The following is a 20,352-nucleotide window of genomic DNA, read 5'->3' as shown; positions in this document are numbered from 1 at the left end:
TCCCAGAATGCTTAGCGGCATGTTTTTGTCTCCTGAGATGGAAGTGCGTTACATTGATCTGACTCTTGTGTTTTATTAAGGCAAATGTTCATTTTAATGCAATTCTCAGTTAGCAAAGCTTGAGGATAATGTCCTGTTCACACTAAATGTTTCTGAGCTGAATTCATTGGGATGTTTAATAAAATTCATTATCAGATCAGAAATTTGGTTCCTGCAGTTTCTTTCTTTGCTTTCCTGCTTTCCTAATTGTTTAATTTAAAGGTGATTGTACTGGCAATATTACTATCTTAACGGTTGCCATGGGAACAAGATCAAGTTTTAAACATCTGGAGACAAAAGGCGATTTGTGAATTAAAGGTTTAGGAAATTGCTACACTCTCCCAGAAAGCAAACAGGTAATATTGGTTTATCAAAAACCTGTGGTTAAAGTGGGGATGAGTTGTCAGGATCATGTTGTCATAGAAACAAGTAAAAAAAAAAAAAGCATCTTTTTGAGGAAAAGCTGGTAGGCAGCGAGAGAGGAGAGCTGTGAGGATCCACACCTGCACTTTCCTCCCATCCACCCGTCACTCAGCTGTCAGCCATTTTTAAAATAAATAAATAAAAAGGAGACTGTCTGGCGGTGAACTGAGGTGTGGGAGTGTTTTTACTCCAGCATGGTTTACGAAACTGGGTAAAAAATAAAAAAACCTCTCGTTTACAACTGTAAATTATTCCTTTAGTCACACAGTTTAAAGCAACGTATAAAAACGGAGCGCGTTAACACGGCTGCTCAATGATTTGAACGACTATTTTCACAGGAAAATCACCAGCAAGGCAAAACAAATCTCAAAAATATCAAGGACGAATGGCTTTCTAACATTTTTACACATAATAATCTAAAAGTGTGAAATCCATTTATTTTCATCCATCTTAAATCTTTTATATCTGCAAATCCTGCAGGGTTCATTTATCACCTCTGACCTTCTAAAAACAGCTCAAGCTTCATCAGTTAAGACAGAGGACCATTTTAACGTTTGGCACATATTCTTAGACGGATTTATAGCTGGACTTTGACTAGGCCGATAAGGATAAATTCACACCAATATAACTCTAGTTTGTTTTCCGCCAAAGTCCGGTTCGTTTCGGAGGTATGAATCCCTAATCAAACTCTGATGCAGTTCGCATGGATATGTGAATGCCAAGCAGACCAAAGTCTGCTCCAAAAGCAGAAGTGAATTTCACCGCACTGCATCCTGAGTAAAAACAATCAAAAGAAATGCATGAGTTTAGAAACAGTAAAAACATTTAATCTTGTTCTGTTTTGAGCAGAACTCCTTTCCTTTAACAGCCGTCTTCGACCAGATTAGTGCAGCGGATGATTAATAGATGTCATATTAGCATTTTCTCCAGCATGACCTGCCGCTCTGTCAGATTTCCCATGAGCCTCTTGGATGGTTCTGTGATGAACGCTCTGCTTGGCTGACCTGTCAGTTCAGGTGGACGACTAACGGTTATATTTATTCTCAAGGTTAAATTAAATAAAACTCTGATCTATTTAATATTTAGTTTAAGGTATTTGGTTGCTTTGGATTTTGTTTAGGGGCATCAGAGTAAATGTGGGTAAATACAAACCGGTCAGATTTTATTAACCTTGTTGAAAACATTTCTGTTAGTTCACCTCAAACAATCTTGTTAAAATAAAATTTGGTTTTAGTGTGGAAAAAATGTAGAGAAGTGGATTACAGCCACTCTTCTTTATTTTTTCCCTGAGGAAAACAAAAACTTTTTCTCAGAATTGACTTTTTTTTTTTTTTTTTTTTAGCATTTTTGATGTTTTCCTCAGAATCCTGACTTTTAGAATTTCATAATTCTACAATTTTTTAAATTTCACATTTTTTCTCAGAATTCTGACTTTTTGTTAGAATTTTCTAACAAAACAGAAAATTTTTCAAAATGTTTTTGAATTCTTAATCAGACTTTAAGAATTCTGAGATTAAAGTCAGAATTCTTAGAATTCTAAAATTTTCGATAATTTAAAACTTTTTACTCAGAATTCTGACTTTTAATATCGACAAATTAAAGTCAGAATAATTTTTTCGTCAGTGTTTCCTAATCCTCTCGCGTACAACATGTGAAAAGTTCGAGCAGATCCTGTTACGGCACCTCATGATGTCATGAGGTGCGTGCTTGGCCCTGAGGACCTCCCTGACAAACTGAACAAATGCTAAACACCGCTGGAGCAAACACACTTGTTCTTAAACAGATATTTAAAGAGCAAAGTCTGTGTTTCACAAGACGGGGACAACAACACTGTGGGAATCAACAGGCTGAGGTTAGCGGGTCACGCTGAATCACTTTCTCCCTGAGAACGTTGTGCCTCCAGTTCAGAGCTGTGGGAAAAGGGAGTTTATACAATTACATCACATTGATTTACGGGGGCCAGAGAAACGATGGGGAGAGGATGAAAACCGAGCTGCTTGGAGCGGCTCCAAAATGAAGTCCCTACAGAAACACAAGTCAATAGATTCAGGCCACAAAACATGATGGATCTGAGGCAGTTTGAGGGTCAGAGATACATTGGCAGTACGATGAGAAAACGGTCTAAAAAGGTGCCTTTAGGATTTAAAGTAAGGCGATAAAAGCGTGTAATAAACTAGAATAAACACAAGATCATCTCTGTTGATTTTCTTGAGGTTGTCTCAGCAGATATAGGAGGGAAATGATGACAGTTCTTGCCTGAGCAGATCCTGCTGATGACAACTTTAGTAATTATTGGGCCGGTGATGAAACTGTGAGCAAACGCTCCAAAAGGTTGAGCTGCAGCTTTACTCGGGGGGTAAATAATTCAATCAGCCTCACCACAAACATAAAGTTCAGAATAAACAAGCCATGTAGCGCCGCATGGCCATAAAACAAAGACCTGGGATTTTCATAATGAAGTAAGTTTTTATGTAAAGGTTTAAATTTGACCTGGTGTATTGTTTAAGGCTGCTTGTAAAGCTTCAGCCCCAAAAGACGTTCATCCAGACTGTTTTATAGCTATTCTATAGGAGAGCATTACTCTAATGCAGCGGGTGTATTATTGATGTCAGAGGAAGGGAAAACAGACGGATTACCATAAAGACAAAGCAAAAATGAAATTGATCCCGCTGATCTGTATTCACATGCAAAGGCAACAAAAACGAACACGACTTCTGGTATTTGAAAAGAAATTGCTTTTCCGAGTCGACAATCGCAAGTGGGGAAAAAACAAAAACAAACAATCTTAGTCTCAAACATCAAAAACTATTTATATTTTCCCAGAAGAAATGCAACTTTTCCACAACTCCACACAAATTTAGATAATTCAGTTGATGTAAACATAATGCTTTAAGTTTGTAAATAAGTTTTAACCCTTTCACGTATAGCGGTCACTGCAGTGCAGCTAATTAAAAGACATTTTCTTGTGTTTCTTGTGGATTTTTGTGTTATAAATGCACACGGACCACAATACACTGCCAACAACTGGCCATCCACTGCAAGTGCAAGAAAAGTTTTGTTAAATCCAATATGGCAGACAAACTCAACTCAGAAACATCCAGTCCCTCCTTCCACAGTAGCAGGTAAAAAAATATCGTGACATCATGTAACCTCTAATACTACTGATGTATTTTCCAAATTACTTGTGCTTAGAGAAAATTACAACCGATCCCCTAGAAAAAAAAAATTATTTTACAAAATATTTTTTCCACCTTTTTGTATGCCTTATGAAAATCAAAAACATTTAGTAAAAAATAATGAATCATAATTCATGCATGGAAGGGTTAAAATGATTACGATATAAAATGTTAGATAATTTTTCCTCCTAGATGATGAATGTTTAAATAAAAACCGGTATGTTTTTGGTACCACAGGCTGAAGAACTGCAGTGGGAGATACGTCTTTCTTTCTTTTGTTTCTTTTAAAATCTCCAGCTGTCAGTAACGTCTCCAGCTTCTTGGAAGAACAACAGACCGGCAGTTTGAGCCAAAAGCAACAGAATAAGTGCAGAGAACTGGAGAGCGGGCTGAATACTTGAAGTGGGTGTTTTAACAAGCTCACAGCACCGACTGCACGGATGTTTGAGACGCTCCTCTAGATACAGCTTCAGAAACTGCAGACATGTGCTCTTTATTAAATAAATAGTGAGGTGTTCATTTTTCAAACTGGAGTAAAGCTGCGTTTCCAGCTTGGATTGGTTTCCTTGTGTTATGGTTTCTCTTTGTGGAAGAAATCAGCTCCAGGTTTAGGAATCAAACAGATCCATCTGAGTAAATGTCTGTTCTGTCATTTGTCTCGTTCAAACAGCAGCTTGGATGAACGAGCTGGATGATTTTTTTAATGCGTCTCTTCATAGTTGTGAAGCCAAAAGAACATCAACTCAGCTGAGGGGGGTGGGTTTTCAAAAAGAAATCAGCAACAAAATTACTTTGGCTTCAGCATCCGAGCATTTCATCTGGGATCTGCGTCCTGCCAAGTGTTATTGGGAAACATAATCTGAGCCCATTTCTTACAGGCGCACGCTTTTGGAGGCATTCCCAAAGCGAGCTTTTGCTTCGGGAAACACTTCCGAGAAGCGGAGACAGGTGGCCGCCGGCGGGAAGCTGGACGACTCGACACCTGGTGCAGGTGAGAAATCAGCAGGAAGGCGGCCAGGATCACCTGATGTTCTGCTGTTATTTTTTTTTTTTTACCTTCCTTTCATTTTTATTATCAACTTAAATCAATCGTCACGGCAGCCAAATTAAATTCAGCGAGTAGGGACACCTGTCGGTGCTGTGCAGCCCCTGATAAACACGCGCTGGAGCAAATTTCTGGGCTCTAAAGCGTTTCGTGATAAAACCAAACTCCGTTAATAAACATCAAACGGTTTATTAAAGGCTGGATGCGTTTCCAGTGCAGTGGATTCTATTTACTGCGCACTTCAAAGGAAAGAGCGCCCAGAGAATTGTGGATTAAGTGAAAAAAGGGAACCGACTTCACAGTTCGAATGCATTTCCTCCAAAAGCTATTAAGAAAGAAAATGAACTGCATCTCTTCTTGGAAAACCACAGTTCCTTAAGGAAGTTTGACAGAGGGAGCTACAATGTGAGCACGCTCCCTCCTTGCACGCTAATGGCATGGTTTGCTTGTGGCTGTAACACTTCGGCTGGCGCTGACCGACTGTTTGCCCAAAGGACTGAGGCCGTGTTTTAGTGCGCTGGCCCGCGAACGCCGTCTGGAGTGCCACGCTTTCAGAACGAGCGGAAGGTTAAAAATTTCATAAGCCACTATCAAAAAAGCATGAAGCAGCGTGCCACTCTGTCTTTCTGTCGAATTGTTTTCCCCTGTGAGAAGCGGAGAGGAAAAAAAACAAAAAAAAAACATAAAACAGAGCATCTTTTGTTAAAAGGCTCTTATTTAATCAGATTATTCAGATAAAATGATTCTTGAACTTTTAAAAGCATGTCCTGAGTTTGTCCCAGAATGCTCTCAGTAATCTGAACAAAAACCTCCCAGCATCACTGGAGGATGCTGGGTCACATGGGGAGTCTCATCTGACTCCTCCATGACCCTGCAAGTTCCTCATCACATGCAATCTGAGGCGAAGCGCTGGAAAAAATGGAAAACAGCGGAGACATTCACGCACGCACGCACACACACGCACACACACACACACACACACCCCTTCACACACACGCCTACATGCACAGCTACCAGTTCATATCCATTAAAAATCCTCAGTTCTGATCCTTAAGGGTTTTAACTGAAGAACACTGCAAAAACATAAAATCTAAAATCTCTACTGCAAATATCTTAGTTCACTTGAAATAAAACAAAACTAACTTATTAGTAACTTTTCAGCAACAAATAGGAGCTTGTTTTAACTAAATAATTGAAAGTGAAGTAATCTGCCAGTGGAGCTAGTATTTTTTAATCAATATTAAGCAATTATTGACCCAAAATGCGTTTATTTATCTGCTGAAGTTAGTTAGTTTTGTTTTATTTCAAGTGAACTAAGATATTTACACCAGAAACTAGACCAAAAATACTTGGTAAGATTTTGTGTTTTTGCAGTGAAGAGAGACGTTGGTGTAGCTTTAAAAGCAAGTTGAACATATTTATAAGTGTGGATCAAACCAGAGCTGATTTCTGATTTCAAAGGATTTTTCTCCATTTCTTTTCTAAAAAAAGAAATTACAAATGACTTTTTAAAAAGTTTATTTTATTTCAATCTTCTATTCTAAGGAAGAATAAAGTCGCAAATTTATCAGTGTCTTAAAATTAAGAAAATTTTAATTTCACTTTTTACTTAAAACAGGGAGAAAATGTATTGTTATAAGTGAAATAATCTGTAGACCTGGTGCTTTTTCATCAATATTAAGAATTTAACATTGATGAAAAACAAGCTGATGTATCCAGCCTAAGTTACTTTTAAGTTAGTTTGTCTTATTTCAAGTGAACTGAGATATTTGCACTGGAAACTAGACCAAAAATACTTGGTAACATTTTATGTTTTTGCAGTGAATTCATCATTTTACATTTTCATTTCTGAGAAGGAGGCATTTTATACTCTCATCCAAATCTTTTTTTTTACCTCTGATCAAATTTACTGTACATAAAAGACTGAATTCTTACAAACAACATTAGCCTCCAATTCCTACTAACTTAATCAAGTGAACAGAAATGAAAAAACAAGACAACACAAAGAGACTAAGTCTAATTCTACAGACTATTACGGCTCCACAGGAACGTTAAAAAAACATTCAAAATATTCTCTAAACTGGGGCGTGCTGTGGTGGCGTAGGGGATAGCGTGACCCACGAGGCCTTGAGTCCTCGACGCGGCCGTCGCGGGTTCGATTCCCGGACCCGGCAACATTTACCGCATGTCTTTCCCCCTTTGCTGTCATATAAGGGACACTAGAGCCCACAAAAGACCCCCTGGAGGGGAGAAAAAAATAATCTCTAAACTGATTGTCGTATCAACCTTCCAGAACCTCTCAGGTCTTCTGGTTCTGCTCTGCATCCCCAGAACCAGAACCAAACAGCATTCAGCTTCTATGCACCAGAAATCAGGAACAGACCTCCAGAAAACTGCAAAACAGCCGAAACACTGAGTTCCTTTAAATCCAGACTAAAAACCCACCTGTTTAGAAACATCAATCAACATTCAGATGTTCAACGAAGGCAAAATGTTTAAACTATTCCCTTTGAGAGACCTTACTGCTGAAATGTGCTACACAAACAAAACTGGTTTGATTTTAAAGTGTTGTGGTGCCAAGTCATTGAGCAATATGTTAACTAACACTATTTAAAGTCTATTCTCTGAGCACATCTACTCTGAGGGCTTGTTTTTAAGGTATTAGGTAACAATGTCAACTTCAAAAGTTCTTGAACAAAGTCTAAGTGGGATCATTAGTGTCCTTCTCTCCGCCAGATTCTCCAGATCAAGGTGGCAATCTGATGAGGGACCAACTCTGATCTTTTCCTCTGATTTTGTTGATCCAACAAAGCAGCCCATGTGCGCATCAGACCTGTGGCAAGTCTCACTTTGTGGGAGGGACCGCGGCTTTGCTGCGATCCCAGCGGAGCTGCAGGGAGCCGCGCTGTGGACGAGGTGTGCGGGCTACAAAGGCAGCAGAAAAACGCAGCAGGCCTAGAGGAAGGAAAATTCAGAGCCTTTTTATAGCTGCTTACCGGCTTCAACACATACCGGCAAGACACACAAACACAAACGCACATAATAAGTTAGAATAAAATTAGCCCAATTACATCTGCTGAGGTTTGAAATATTCACTTTCAAGTAAAAACGATCATGTCTTAAAACATGCAGCATAGATTGGGAGTTTTAAATAGAAAAGCACGCCGGTTCCAGTTGTGTTTCACCCGCAGGCTGTAAGGAGAGGCAGGGGGGGGATCATTATCACTGCCTGAGACATTAAAGTGCTATTAACCAGGCAGGATGCACCGCGAGTCATCCTGGAAAAAATCCCTCAGAAGGACAAGTGGAGAAAGCTAATAAAGCTGCATCATTTATTCACAGCGACTGTCCTCCCTGCGTCGATACGTCCGCAGCTGATTCATATCAGAAACAAAATAATGGGTAAACATCCAGCATCAACCTGCATTTTATTGGTACACGAAGATAACGACCTCATTACCGGTGTCACCATTAGTAAACCCGGCCCGACAATATGTTCAGTCCAAATGACCCAATCAGTTTGTGTCAGGAGCAAGAGTCATCCTGAGTACGCGATCGTCAGTGGATGGAAATCAACAGGATATTTTAAAGAGTCCAGATCCCAAACTGGAGCAAAAAGTGAGACATGAAGTAAAATTCATCATTTTATGAATTTATCTGATGACCAGACAGAGTACACAAAATCTGTAAGAGTGGCGATACTTCAACATATTTCTACTCGAGTAAAGTAAAAAGTAGCCAAGGTGTGACTCAAGTAAGAGTAAAAAAGTATTTAGTAAAAAGTCTAACCAAAATAGCAATCATTTAATATTTAAAAGTTACATAATCAGAAGAACCAAATTATAAAGTTATGTGGACATTTTTGTATTTTAAAGACAAAATTGCAATAATTCATAGAAATGACAAAAAATAATAAAATCAGGAAGACAAAAATGTTTCCAAATCAGTTTTTTCAATATAAAACTTATTAAACTTTAACAAAATCAGACACAGATACAGCATTTGGTGAAGTTTTGGTTAAAACATGTTTGATTGAAAATTCAGAAATTGTACTCAAGTAAGAGTAAAAAGTATTTGGTAAAAAAATCTACTTGAGTACTGAGTAACGGATTAAAGTATCAATCATTTAATATTTAAAAATTACATCATCAGATGGACCAAAATATAAAGTTATGTGGAAATTTTTGTATTTTAACCACCAAAGTGAAAATAATTCATAAAAGTAACAAAAATATAACAAAATCAGGCAAAAGAAAGTTTTTCCAAAATCTGTTTCTTTCGATATAAAACGTATTAAACTTTAACCAAAACTGCAGGTGTGTCTGTTTTTGGTGAATTTTGTTTGTTTTTCATTCGGAGGGTAGAAAATCCAGAACTTTTACTCAAGTAAGAGTAGAGATACTTCATAATAAAAATTACTCAAGTAAAATTAAAAGTAGAGGGTAGCAAAAATACACATAAAAGAAAATGTTTTCAAAAAGTTACTCAAGTAAATGTAAATAGTTACTACAGCACTTCTGTATTCACATTTAGTGTTATTTCAGATAGGAATGTGGAGGAGAGTCCAGGCGCAGGGAGGGACAAAGAGAAAATGTTGGACCCAGTTACGGCTGATGCAACCGTAAAAAGCCAGAAGACTGGAGAGAGTCCCAATTTATCTGGAAAATGCTTGAGTCAGGAGAGGAGAAAAGCTCTGGGCCTGGTGAGTCACAGCGAGAGTAGAAACGGCTCAAAGCCAAGCAGCGCGCCGGCGTCATCCCTCACAAACAGCATCAACAAAAGGTTGTTGTTCTTGTGACAAAAGAAAGAGCTAAATTTTCATCAATTTTATTCATCCATAAACCTCACAAACCTTTTCCCTCCTCAGAGAATCCCCATCTTATTGAATTATAATATATATGATTATTATTTTGATCCAGGTTTTTGTGCTTACATTTACAATACACTATAAAGTCGATCTTTCCATATTTTCTTTATCCAAATGTGGGATTTACAGACTGTAAAGCAACAAAACAGAAAACAAAAAAAGGCAACGTTCATTTGTTCAAAGCAAGAAGTTTACAAAAATAAGAGTCTGAAAGTCATCAGAGACGGACAAGAAGCTGAGTACAGAGAGCTTAATTTGGATTAATAAAGGATCTTTGTATTGAAATAAACTGAATACGATACTTTTTTACAAATATATGCATGTGCTAAGACATATTTCTCAACAACAGACACTATGCTCTTGTCAGCAGATTTTGACCCTGATATGAAATGATACGAGTTTATAAGGACTTAAAGAAGCGATGAATTGCATAAATCTTCCAGTATGAATTTATGACAAGGATCATCATAAAAGTTTTGATAACTTTTTTATCCAGATCGCTAAACAACACCTTAAATCTCTGAATTTAGCTTCCAAAGATCTAGCTGCCTCTCCAGCAGCAGCATCTGGTTGGACAGGAAGTTAGCCAACATACTGCTGCAAACACCCCATAAGTGAAAAACTGTTTATAATATCTGATTAAAACTATTTAAATCATAAACGGTTAGAGATCATTTCATGGTGAATTAGCGGTTAGCTGCTTGAGTTCAGCTGCAGGGTAAATTTGAAACATATTGGACAGGAAACAGAAGCTTGAGATCACATTAATGCCAGCAAAGACTCGCCTTGTGAAGGAAACCAGTCAAGTTAAGCATCGATGCAGCATCACAGTTTCTAACGTTTCTTTTTTGGCAGGGCAACAATGAAAAGAGACTAAAGAAAACATCCAAAAAGGGAGATTTTCATGCCCAGAAAAGCTTAAAACTCTATTTATGTTGCATTGTTTGTTTAAACACTCCAAACAAAGGTATGTGCATACAGAATTTCACAGTAAAGAAGCTAAAAACCCAACTCCCAGCCTTTTCTTTTTTAATCTCATTGGACTGGGCTTTCTAAGATCCAGAGTCCAACGAAATAACAGTTACGATTTATCTTCTTTACCGTCACCAAAAAATAGAAGGAAAAAATCTGCATGCGGTGTTTTACAGAGTTGCTCTAAATGGTTTTAGCTTAGTCACAGACATGTGTTAATAACCAAGAACTAATCTATTGAGACTGTTTACTTGATGAATCCAGGAAACTACATTATTCATTCTGCAAACAGACTTTCCCCTTCCCAGTCAGTTCATAAGCAGAGCACAAGCCTCCATATTGGGTAATAAATAAATCATGTGACAATGGAAACCAGTTAATGTATGCAACAAACACAAGCAAGAAGCAACTCCTAACAGGGCATCGAATATTGAAGGCTGAGTGTTAAGCAGTGCAGAAAACAAATAAGAACAATGAGATGAGAAGCTTTTTCATGGAGTTCCTGCACATTATTTCACCTCTGGGTTTAGAAGGATGCAAACTTTAGCAAAATCATTCAAGATTTTGTAATGAAAACAAGTTTCTACCTTTAAATCTCAAACTTACCCCATTTAACAAACACTCAGCTTGAAATTGCCCCAACAATAACACAACAAATTAAAGTATTAGTCTCTTAACGTGTTGTCTTGTTCCTCCTAATGTGAAGGGTGGTGCTGTTATGTAAACGTGACTAGCCACAATGAAACCATGAACACGTCTATGCAGTGTTTTGAGTTATTCACAATATGGATTCTAAGCTTTCCGATGAAAACGCATGGAAATCAAAAAGGTTTCTTACCATAACTGTTACTGCTATTTTTAATTTAGAAGCATAATAAAAAGAACAGAGACTTAAGTTGCTTTGGAAAAAACAAACATTATCCTTCAGCTCGTAGCTAGTCCAACATAAATAATTTTATTTGAGGTGTTTAGATGCAGTTAGTCAGCGCGAGGCGCTGCTCTGTTCACCGCCTATTGAACTCAGCACAGCCTGTTACGATACGTAGCAGTCTGCTTTGTATCGTAATGCTGTTCAAAAACAACGATTCTGCAGCTCACCCTGAGAAACTTTCCACTTCAGGTTTTCTTTTTAGTAAGCTATTTATGCATTTTTATTTTTAAACACAGTCCTCTGGTAAGCCAACTGTAGCGTCGCACTTTGAGCTCACATCCTGGCAAACAAACGGTTGTTTACATGCAGTAGCTCGCGGACCACCAGTGGTCCAGGGACCAGTTTGAGAAAGACTGCTTTAAATCACTGAAGTGACCAGATGGAACATGGTTTATGCGGCGCTCTCTGTGGCGCCCAAACTTCAGCATCATTCAGCGCATCAGAGCCAGAGCTGGGTAGCAACTAGTTACATTTACTTCAGTCAATGTGAATGTCAAATGTATTTATATACCACTTTAAAAACTGCACCAAAGTTCAAAAAGGAAAACACACAAGATTAAGTTGGTGAAAACAGAAAGAAGAAAAAAATCATAATTAAAAAATAGTAATGCATAACTAGTGCTGAGTAACGTTTTTGAAAACAAGATGTACTTTTAGGAGTATTTTTTTTTCCATGATGTACTATTTACTTTTACTTGAGTAATTTTATTATGAGTAAATTTCTGGATTTTCTACCCACTGAATGAAAAACAAACATGTTTTAAGCAAAAATTCACCAGACACACACCTGCAGTTTTTGTTAAAGTTTCCTAAGTTTTTTTATTGGAAAGAATTGATTTGGAAAAAAAATTATTTTGCTTAATTTTGTTATTTTTTGCTACCTATAAGAATTATTGTCATTTTTGTCCATAAAATACCAAAATTTCCACTTAACTTTTTATTCTGGCCCATCTGATGATGTAATTTTTAAATATTAAATGATTGATAATTTGATTAATTACTTAGTACTTGAATAGACTTTTTACCAAATGCTTTTTGAGTAATGTTTGGGATAGCTACTTTTTACTTGAGTAAAAATATGTTTGCTATTGTTCCTGGAGTATAATTTTTGGGCCCTCTCTGATCAGAGCTCCTGAGGTAATTCCCCCCACACGTCAGACCCGTGTCACGAATCCCGACAGCTGGCCCGCTTTAAGCCCCTCGCAGAGCTTTGAATACATCTTGGGGATGAAAAGAGCAGGAGGTGATGAGGAATCCTTACGGGGAAAAAACCCTGAGATTTACCGAGTGTGCTCGCTCTGTGCAATGACCTCAGCCTTTAATGGATACCTGTGTAAACTGGTTTATTAGTTCTGGAAAAAATACGTAAAGGAAAATATGGCTGTGGGGAAACGTCGAGAACATTTGTCGCATCCTGAGATGAAGCTGAGAGTTCCTCCCCCCACTGGAGCCGAATCCTAAGCCTATTGGAGGGTCCGCTATCTCCCGCCGCAGCTTGTCGAATACATACCTTTTACCTCATTACCTGCTCAGCACAGCCGTTATTAAGGGGAAAAGGCGTGAATGCGAGATAAGCACAAGGAATTCTTGGGTTGAGCACAAACAGCCATCCTGCTTCCTCCTGATAAAAAGGAAGCGAGGCCCCTCAGCTTCCTGCCCTCTGTGAACTCTGGAGCTGCCCCGTGTTGGGGTCACTCACAACTTCCAGACCCTCATGGAGACAAGCAGCGAATAAAGATTTCCGTGGAAGCGTAGATATATTCTAAAACAGATTACAAAAGCAGAAGTCCTGCAGTGTGTAAGATTTGTTCAAAATGCTTCATATATCAACTGCGAAAGGCTTCAAAATCAGAAATACTGGGTGTGTTTTTGGGTGCTTATAAGGACTTTAGATTACATTAAGTCAAAAATAAAATCCTTCATGTACAGATGAAACCTGATATTTATATGCTGCATTTATTTTTTTCTATTTACGTGACTTTATTTATTTTTGATAATTGCCAAAGCAGCATTTTTTCATATTTTGTTACAACTGCCAGTGCACAGCTGGGGAAAACTCCTGTGACTCTGACACATTATTTGTCAGTTCATTAATCAATCAAGTTTATTTGAAAGCACATTTCAACAACAAGGCAGTCCAAAGTTTAGATAAAAGCATATCACGACGTATGGGTTTCATATAGGTCAATATCTTCAGTTATTGATTAGTTTTTTGTTTTAAACATCTGAAATACTGACAAACTGATGGCCTGACTTTTCCTGTTTTTTCCACAGTTTTCACTCAAAGCTGTTTTTTTATTTTTAAGCAGTTCTGAGGCATAGTGGACAAACCTTAAACTGCTGCTGCACAAGTTACGGAACAGTTTGTTGCTAGGTAACCAAAGAATGAGTGAGTTGCTAGGTAACCAAAGAGTGAGTGAGTTGCTAGGTAACCAAAGAGTGAGTGAGTCAGTTGATTCCACCAACCTTACTTAGCGAAGTTGAGCGTTTCTATTTTCTCTGCCTACATCTCCCAGAATGCTGTGCGGTTCTGGATCAAAGTTCAGTGAATATTCTATATATTGAATATTCTATATATTAAATATTCTAACAAATGTGTTATCAATTGATCATGTGTTTATCATGATACATATTGTTATTGGTTTATTGTCCAGCCTCAGTATAGACTGATTAAAATTTGTTGTTGTTTTGAAAACTTAGATGTAACCAGGGTAACAGGTAACCAGGTCATGTCTAACATTAATAATGTTGCCTGTCTGTTAATGTTACAGCAGAATTAAATTGACCAAGTAGCATCAAGCTAAACATAGACTGTTTAACTGAGTAATCGTTCACAAACAGGGAGGGTTTATGAATTTCCAGGAATAAGATTCCAAAAATAGGGAAATAAAATGCTACTTTTCACTCTGTAACCTCCTAATTATGTCAAAAAAACAAGAAACATCTGAATCATTTAACCAGTAAAACCTCTAGGTAGACGGACTTTCTTCTGTTTACATTCTTCCTAAAATTATTTGAATAAGTCTGTCATTAAAATCTTCCGCAAAGTTTGCAATTAAATATTTTAGGAGGAAGTTAAAAACAGGAAGGAAGACCTTAAGGAGGTTTCTGCGAACGGAGGACAAAACATGTGAGGGAGAACAGGAGCTGGGAGAAAGTCTCTCTGAGCTCTGAGCCAAAGCAAGTAAATGAAAAGCTTACAGATAAGATGGTGCCAGGATAACGTTTGTGGTCGATCTCATTTGAGATGTGCTCACATTTCAGCCAAACACACAAAGGCAGCAATGAAAATGATCTATACTCACACGGTTGATAAATGCATGAGTGAAGCACTGACACGTTTTATGGAAGACTATTATTTCAGGCATGTCAGCTAATGAGGGTAATGGAGGCAAACGCACAGGCTGGTTTACAGTAGAGCGACTGTGGCAGAGCGGTAGAGTTTGGTGGATGATTTTACATGTTGATGCAGATTTAAAAGTTCAACGTGTTTAATTTGAGGTATCAGTAATAATTTGTACTAGAAGAAGAGGCAAAGTCACACTGTGTGAGTAGGAGAGCCGTTAACTAGTGATTATGACTCAGTCTTGTTCTCTCTTGCCTTCTCTCAACCACAAACATGCATACATGTCATAAAAATACATTTTCCTTGTAAATTGCTTCTTACAATTTTAATGAAGTTTAGTTGTGGTGTATTCTCAAGTTTTTGAGTTTTCAGTCTGTCAATGAAGCTAAAAATCACACCTTTCCAGTAACTAGACGACTTCACTGCAAAAACAAAAAACTAATGGACAAAACTAACTTCAAAGTAACTTTTCAGCAAAATACAAGTTTTAAGTCAATAACGTCTTAATATTGATGAAAAAATACTTCCACTTGCAGATTATTTCACTAATGCTACTATCAACGGGCACGCTGTGGTTACCTAGCAACCCCAGCCAAGCCCAGGACGTCACCTAGCAACCAAATACTAGTTCCACATTTTCCATTTATTATAAGTGAACTAATCTGCCAATGGAACAAGTATTTTGTCATCAATATTTAGAAATTATTGACTTAAAACAAGCTCCTGTATTTTGCTGAAAAGTTACTTGTAAGTTAGTTTTGTCTTACTTCAAGTCGACTAAGACATTTGCACTAGAAACTAAACTAAGGGAGGTAAGATTTGGTGTTTTTGCAGTGTTCTCAGGGAAACTCTAGCATGTTGACAAACTGTTCTGGCTCCAATATGGCAGCCCAGAGGGTCCTGCAGGGGACAGTGAGGGGAGCTGAAAAGCTCATTAGAGTCCCTACCTTCTGTCAAACCCTCAAACCTTTTGAACTGCTAAAGTACTACAACATTAAAATAGAGATCTGCTTCCAGTGTAAATAAATAAGCTGAACTTGCCGTTATTTAATTTCTTCCATTAATTTTTTTACCCTTTCTACTATAATTTGAGGTTTTGTCGCTATTGTTTATGTGCTTACAAGATCTATTAGTCTGCTGTATGATCTGAAAATCTTGTTTCCTTTTTGTTTGATGGAAGATGCATGACAACATGCAACATAAAAAACAGACACCATTTAAATCAAAGCAGCAAAGTTTTTTCCTCTAAAAACATTCTTTGGACTATTTCAGACACAAACCCTTAATGCGTAGCTCTGCTGTGTGCATGCTTTGGACCAAAGGGTGAACAAAAACAAACAACTTAAATCAACTTCTTAGGCAGTTGCCCGACAACGCCAAAGCTTTGATAAATAAAGAAAAGCGCTGCTGCATCGAGGCGCTCAGGCTGTAGTATCAGACCTTGCTCATCTCTTGGCTCCTGCACAGCTGATGAAAAACACACCTTTCAGAGAGTAAATTATTTCTGCCAGCTGAAAAGCAAATTTCATTTTCTCCTGTCTCTCGACAACAAAGATGCTGAACCCATTACGGGCCAAGGCGCGTGCATCACACACATTAAATGAAGGGTCCTCTTGCAATTGAGAAAAAAAAAGCTATTTTCTCATTTAGCCAATATATACTCCATTTAGTTGTGGCTCTCTGTGGATTACTGCTGCTGTAGAGTAGAGAGGATGATTCAAAGAGAAAGCGAACATAGAGCGCTGACCCCGTCTTGTTTTCCCTACACATTTCTGGTGCTCCAAAGGCTTCGGTATAAATATAGACGTGCTCTGCAAGTTGGATGAGAGAGGATGTGCAAGTTTCTAGTGCAAATGTCTTAGTTTGCCAAACTAACTTACTTAAAGAGCTTAAAAAACACCAGGCTTGTTTTTTGCTATTAGTTCATGTTTTTGGTGTCTGGAAAACGAGTCGTTTCTAAAACCTCCTGAGTGAAACGTCACAAAATCAGCAGGCATTGAATGTTGTCTTATTTCAAGTGAACTAAGATATTTGAACTAAAAACTACACTGTTAAAAAAAACTGTTTATTTATGGTAAATTAGTCTCTAATTTATGCTGGTAAAATACAGGCAGAATTTTTACCATATATAAAATGGTAAAATATTTTATATTTGGTAAAATGCTCTCTTTTGTATATTTTACAGAAGAGAATTTTACCAAATTTCTCAGAATTTTACCATTTTAATACGGTAAGATTTCATCAACCACAGCTGCCGGTATTTTACTATAAATTAGAGACTTTTTTCTTTACACTGTAGACCAAAAGCACTTGGTAAGATTTTGCGTTTTTGCAATGGAGTTTAAGACAAAGTGGAAACAAAAGCTGAGAGAGGATCTGGTTAAGTCGTATTAAATGTCCTGCCAAAAAGAGATCCACCTCATCTGCAATGATGCCAGCTGAGATCAAGAAGGAAAAAAGTGGGAAAATGACAGAACGGAGAGACCAGTGGCTGATTAACGTCAGGCCTTTAATGCTGTGCCAGGTCAGGCGGTGTCACCTATTTTTCAGCGGATTCTGCCAGGCTAGCTCATAGATTTTGCAAAGACCTGGATGAAACGGCAGCTTTGAACTTATCACTCCGTCACATCCTGAGGCGCGTTTTTGCTTCATTGTAATGTAGACGGTAAATCAAAAGCAGCATATCAACAGGGATACTATTAACACCCTAGGTGTTGTGTGTGGGCGGGTGGAGAGAAAAAACCCACTGGAATCAACTGAAATGCTGAACCGTTTAATTTGTCGCATTTATAAATTTCACTACCAGTTCACTAATGCAGCTGTTGATGTTTATTGTGTAAAAACTATTTCTTTTTCCGTATATATTCTTTTAACAAACGGAGGAGTGAAAAGCTGCAGGCAAAGTCTAGTCATCTGTGTTGGCAGCTCCTCCAAACACATCAATTCAACTGTTTCTTTATCTTTTTCCGCCTTTTTTTGACAAAGCAATTGTTCTCCAGCAACATGGTGAACAAACAGATCTCTGTTTTCTTTCTGTCTCCACCAACCTCTTTGTACTTGGTTAGGAGTAATGATATTAGACTAAAGAATACCAGAGAACAGAAGGAAGCAGAGCTCTTCTCTCAGTATAATGCAGCAGCGTTGACAGTCTGTCTGTCTGTCAGCGTGTCCAAACTGACTGGCTGTGATGTGATTTTCCTCTCCTCTGACATGCAAACGTCAGGGAGCTGCAGGGCCCCAACTCCAGGCACACTCACATGGACACCGCTGTGTGTTAATGAGTCCCTCGGAGACAATTTCCTGGGGCAAAATGTGATTAGATCCAGATTCCTAGCAGTTACTGTAACCAGAATAAATGCTTGAGTGGAATATAGAAATATCACTTTTTTACCCTGACGAAAACAGGGAGAATTTAATCAATAAAATTGGAGTAATAGTTGGAATTTTGATCAGCATTTTGGTCATAAATTACATAAAATAAAACAGCTGATAGGTACTTGAATAAATTAAATTCAACCAATTTTGAACAAAACTGGTTAAATTGTAGGTAATTATCAAGATCATTACACTCAGCATCACCTTAAAAAGAAACGTATATAAGAATTGGGCCATGATTATTTCATAAAATGCTGGTGAACGTTTCTAAATTTGTCCTAAGATGGCATGTAAAGGTTCCTAGCAAATTTAATGTTAGAATTTGCATTGTCATTAACTGCAAGTTAAAGCTTAATACTAATACATTAAATCTATTTTAACAAGATGGCATGAAGGCCTTTCAACTATCCTAACATAACAGCAGATTAGATTCTGTTCATTGGTAATAATTGCCTAAGGGTTGACAACCACAGCTGGCTAGATATTTTGCTTTAGTGTTAGCATTGTTGCTAACCCACTTCAAGCTGGATGCAAGTTTTTTAAATCAATTCTTACAAGTTATTAAACTTTTTCTATCCCCTGAAAACCAGATTTAAACTGTACTATTAGTGTTAGCATTGTTGCTAAAGTAGTGGAAACTTGTGGTGAATGTGGACCAGTGGTGGTATAGTGGTCGTGTAATTGGAAGGTTGTAAGTTTGATTCCAGCTTCCTCTCTTGACATGTTGATATTAAGGTACTAAACCCAAAATTAGCATATATTGACCTGTGTATCAAAGTGTGTTGGGATAGACATGCTTTGAGTGAGCTCGGTCCAAGTAACATGATACAAATTTAAATTCAAAAGCTTTCCGAATTAAATATAAACTCTGAATAAGTTGATATGATTCATACCACCCTTAATGTTCTCTGTTAGACACAGAATAGCTAATTGTTGACTAAACCATTAGCTAATGGATGCTAAAATGCTGAAATTATTTTCATACTTTGTATTCATACAATGTATTCTGAATTTGAACTTTAGCCCTTTTCCTCACAATAGAGCAGCTTTCTGAGCCCGGACACTTGGATAAGTCACATGTCTGATGTATAAGAAGTGACTCTGTCCTTAAAAGTATTGACTTTCTCTCTCTCTTTCCTCACAGGACGCATTGCGCTCGCTTCAGCGGAGATCTGACAAGACAGAGGGGAAGAGGCTGCGGAGGTTTTTGGATGATGCATCTCTCCGATTAATGCAAACTGACAGTGAAGTTCTGCCCTGCAGCAAAGGTAGTGCCGTCAGAGACATCCATCTGGTGACCCCCCACGTCCCGGCAGACAGCCTCTTCGGGTTGGGGCTGATCCGCCGTGGGAAGGGTGCCAGCTTGGAGAGGAGACGGACGCACGGCGCTCCGGACCGGACCGGACCGAGCGCCTCCTGCCCGGCTTCTCACCACGCAAAAACACCGAGTTTACGGGGAAATAGGAAAGACTCGCAATAAAAAACAGAAGAAATGCGATTTGAACTGAGTCTGCACGGACCCGAAACATGAATGTAGAGCTTTTTTTTTTCTTTTTTTTATTAACCAACTATTCATTTCGTTACTTTTTTCAGCAAGTCATTAAAGGTGGGGGAAAGATGCAACTTGTCCCAACAAAGTATGAGACAGAATCCCCTTTAGATTCCCCAGAAACATTAAACTTTAAACTCAGAAACAGGGAGCTGTTTCTTACCTCAAGGCGCAGCCGAACCTCAGTCTATCTCTGGCGACCCGCTTCTCCTCAGAAAACCTCAGTAAAGACGCGACGTGGTTCTGGATGCTCCTGTTCGCCAAACACAAAGCGCCGGTCAGAGTGGCTGTCCGCCGGAGAGAGTCATGCCCAGCAGCGCCCAGCTAAACCAAAATCCACCGCTCCACTCCTGCGAGCTGCGACTGGAGGAAGCAAACAGTTTGTTGGAGCCAGTGGAGGCTGAGCGGCTGATCCAGGAGCAGCCGGTCCGGATCCGGAGGGCGGAGACTCTGCGGCGGCGGACACGCCTTCAGCCGAACCGCACACTTTACGTTAGCAGAGCTGGGTAGGTGTGACTAGCAGTTACATTTACTTAGCTACTTTTACTTATGTAACTTTTTTTGAAGTACTTTTACTAGAGTACTTTTCATAAAAAGTATCTCTACTTTGACTAGATTCTATACCAACT

The 20,352-nt window shown here is 38.4% G+C and overlaps 1 protein-coding gene across 1 annotated transcript in view; it reads right to left on the bottom strand.

Moving 5' to 3' along the window:
* tspan18 (tetraspanin 18) overlaps positions 1 to 20,098 on the bottom strand; it is a 62,171-nt gene extending 42,073 nt beyond the window's left edge. The window contains exon 1 of the mRNA XM_005795827.3: positions 19,887 to 20,098. The gene's annotated coding sequence lies outside the window, so the exon portion shown is untranslated. The remainder of the gene's footprint in view (positions 1 to 19,886) is intronic.
* Positions 20,099 to 20,352: the final 254 nt, after the last annotated feature.

Source organism: Xiphophorus maculatus, chromosome 2 (genome assembly GCF_002775205.1).
Source record: "Xiphophorus maculatus strain JP 163 A chromosome 2, X_maculatus-5.0-male, whole genome shotgun sequence".
NCBI lineage: Eukaryota > Metazoa > Chordata > Actinopteri > Cyprinodontiformes > Poeciliidae > Xiphophorus > Xiphophorus maculatus.
This window is presented reverse-complemented; position numbering and strand designations above follow the sequence as displayed.